Source organism: Panulirus ornatus, chromosome 57 (assembly GCF_036320965.1).
Source record: "Panulirus ornatus isolate Po-2019 chromosome 57, ASM3632096v1, whole genome shotgun sequence".
NCBI classification, from domain to species: Eukaryota; Metazoa; Arthropoda; class Malacostraca; order Decapoda; family Palinuridae; genus Panulirus; species Panulirus ornatus.
The window spans coordinates 5,036,742-5,039,556 of NC_092280.1; the positions used below are offsets into that span (position 1 = coordinate 5,036,742).

General features: G+C 51.4%; 1 non-coding gene across 1 annotated transcript; it reads left to right on the top strand.

Annotated features, from left to right (window-relative positions):
• Window positions 1-1,297: 1,297 nt before the first annotated feature.
• Window positions 1,298-1,387, top strand: TRNAI-UAU (transfer RNA isoleucine (anticodon UAU)). Its single transcript is given in 2 exon segments — window positions 1,298-1,335; window positions 1,352-1,387. It is a non-coding gene; the product is annotated as a tRNA-Ile (tRNA).
• The last annotated feature ends 1,428 nt before the right edge of the window (window positions 1,388-2,815 follow it).

A 2,815-nucleotide genomic window follows, 5' to 3' on the forward strand; every position in this document is an offset into this window, starting at 1 on the left:
CTCTTCCTCTTCCTCTTCCTCTTCCTCTTCCTCTTCCTCTTCCTCTTCCTCTTCCTCTTCCTCTTCCTCTTCCTCTTCCTCTTCCTCTTCCTCTTCCTCTTCCTCTTCCTCTTCCTCTTCCTCTTCCTCTTCCTCTTCCTCTTCCTCTTCCTCTTCCTCTTCCTCTTCCTCTTCCTCTTCCTCTTCCTCTTCCTCTTCCTCTTCCTCTTCCTCTTCCTCTTCCTCTTCCTCTTCCTCTTCCTCTTCCTCTTCCTCTTCCTCTTCCTCTTCCTCTTCCTCTTCCTCTTCCTCTTCCTCTTCCTCTTCCTCTTCCTCTTCCTCTTCCTCTTCCTCTTCCTCTTCCTCTTCCTCTTCCTCTTCCTCTTCCTCTTCCTCTTCCTCTTCCTCTTCCTCTTCCTCTTCCTCTTCCTCTTCCTCTTCCTCTTCCTCTTCCTCTTCCTCTTCCTCTTCCTCTTCCTCTTCCTCTTCCTCTTCCTCTTCCTCTTCCTCTTCCTCTTCCTCTTCCTCTTCCTCTTCCTCTTCCTCTTCCTCTTCCTCTTCCTCTTCCTCTTCCTCTTCCTCTTCCTCTTCCTCTTCCTCTTCCTCTTCCTCTTCCTCTTCCTCTTCCTCTTCCTCTTCCTCTTCCTCTTCCTCTTCCTCTTCCTCTTCCTCTTCCTCTTCCTCTTCCTCTTCCTCTTCCTCTTCCTCTTCCTCTTCCTCTTCCTCTTCCTCTTCCTCTTCCTCTTCCTCTTCCTCTTCCTCTTCCTCTTCCTCTTCCTCTTCCTCTTCCTCTTCCTCTTCCTCTTCCTCTTCCTCTTCCTCTTCCTCTTCCTCTTCCTCTTCCTCTTCCTCTTCCTCTTCCTCTTCCTCTTCCTCTTCCTCTTCCTCTTCCTCTTCCTCTTCCTCTTCCTCTTCCTCTTCCTCTTCCTCTTCCTCTTCCTCTTCCTCTTCCTCTTCCTCTTCCTCTTCCTCTTCCTCTTCCTCTTCCTCTTCCTCTTCCTCTTCCTCTTCCTCTTCCTCTTCCTCTTCCTCTTCCTCTTCCTCTTCCTCTTCCTCTTCCTCTTCCTCTTCCTCTTCCTCTTCCTCTTCCTCTTCCTCTTCCTCTTCCTCTTCCTCTTCCTCTTCCTCTTCCTCTTCCTCTTCCTCTTCCTCTTCCTCTTCCTCTTCCTCTTCCTCTTCCTCTTCCTCTTCCTCTTCCTCTTCCTCTTCCTCTCCTCTTCCTCTCTCTCTCTCTCTCTCTCTCTCTCTCTCCCTGCGAGCGGTCGAGGAGGTCACTGCCGTGCAGAGAGAGAGGGGAGTCTCGAACGCTGGTTCTCTCGTCCCAGTGGCGCAATCGGTTAGCGCACGGTACTTATATGACAGTGTCTGAGCCATGCCGAGGTTGTGAGTTCGAGCCTCACCTGGGACACATGTTTTCCACCCAGCACCTGTCCTGCCAGCCGTCTACCTACGTAACACTAGACCAGATCATCCCAAAACATCTGTTTTGCTCGCATTTGAAGCAGAGGTTTCGTATTGACCTGCGACGCGGCCGTGGTTCGGTGTGTGGGCTCGCCCTCGCCTCTGCACCACAGTCGAAGTCAAAGACCGCCAAAGTCCAAGAGCTGAAGACTTCACAAGTGTGAGAATCACTCTCGTGCATCTCCTGCAGTACAGGCTTGGCCGTCGTGCGGACCTCGACCTCCACTATCTTCGGAAGGTTCTTGGCAATACTCACATACTGAAAAGACTTCGGCTGCTGCATTTTCAACACTGACGTTACCCATTTATCAATTCCCCGGCAGAGTTTCGTACGGGTTGAAGCCTGTGTATGGAGGGCATGTACTTCCATGCTTTACAGACGATAGGTCTTCGTATTTCCATAGAACTTGAAGCGCAGAGAGCGACTGGCCTCCTCCTGCTTGTGGTCCTGCCACGAGTGAAAAGTCACCTTAGGCGAGCTGTGTCAGCGCATCTCTGTGTCTCCTGATGCACGAGCTATGTCAATGCATCTCTGTGTCTCCTGATGCACGAGCTGTGTCAGCACATCTCTGTGTCTCCTGATGCACGAGCTGTGTCAATGCATCTCTGTGTCTCCTGATGCACGAGCTGTGTCAGCACATCTCTGTGTCTCCTGATGCACGAGCTGTGTCAATGCATCTCTGTGTCTCCTGATGCACGAGCTGTGTCAGCGCATCTCTGTGTCTCCAACACTTAGTTTTACCTGCAACACTAGTTTTGCCTTCAGTACTAGTTGAACCTAAAGCACTAGTTTTACCTACAGCCCTTGTTTACAACTCTAGTTTTATATCTAGATTTACGTGGAAGGCAAGCCAGTTTAACAACTGTCTTGCCCCCAACATCAATTTCACTTACGGCGTCGTTAAGGTCGACCACCTGGTTAAAGACCACATAAAACACGTATTGCCTCGAATAGATATAGCCTTGGTGAGCAGTGGTCCATCAAACCCGATGGTACGACGGTACGGCCTCTTGTGCACGACGGTACGACCTCTTGTGCACGACGGTACGGCCTCTTGTGCACGACGGTACGGCCCCAGAACACGACGGTACGGCCTTTTAACGCGGCGGTACGACCCTTAAGCACGATGGTACGACGCTTGAGCACGACGGTACGGCCACATAAGACGACGATACGGCAAAAGCACGACGGTACGACCCGTATGCGCGATGGTACGACCCTTGAGCACAATGGTAAGACCCTTCGGCATGGCGGTGCGACCTTCGAAAATGACGTAACGACCCTTGAGTACGACGCTGTTGATCACTGGGTATAATATTGTGACCTTTCACCTGACCCTTTTTGGGAGGAGGTCGTCAACGGAACGTCATCATA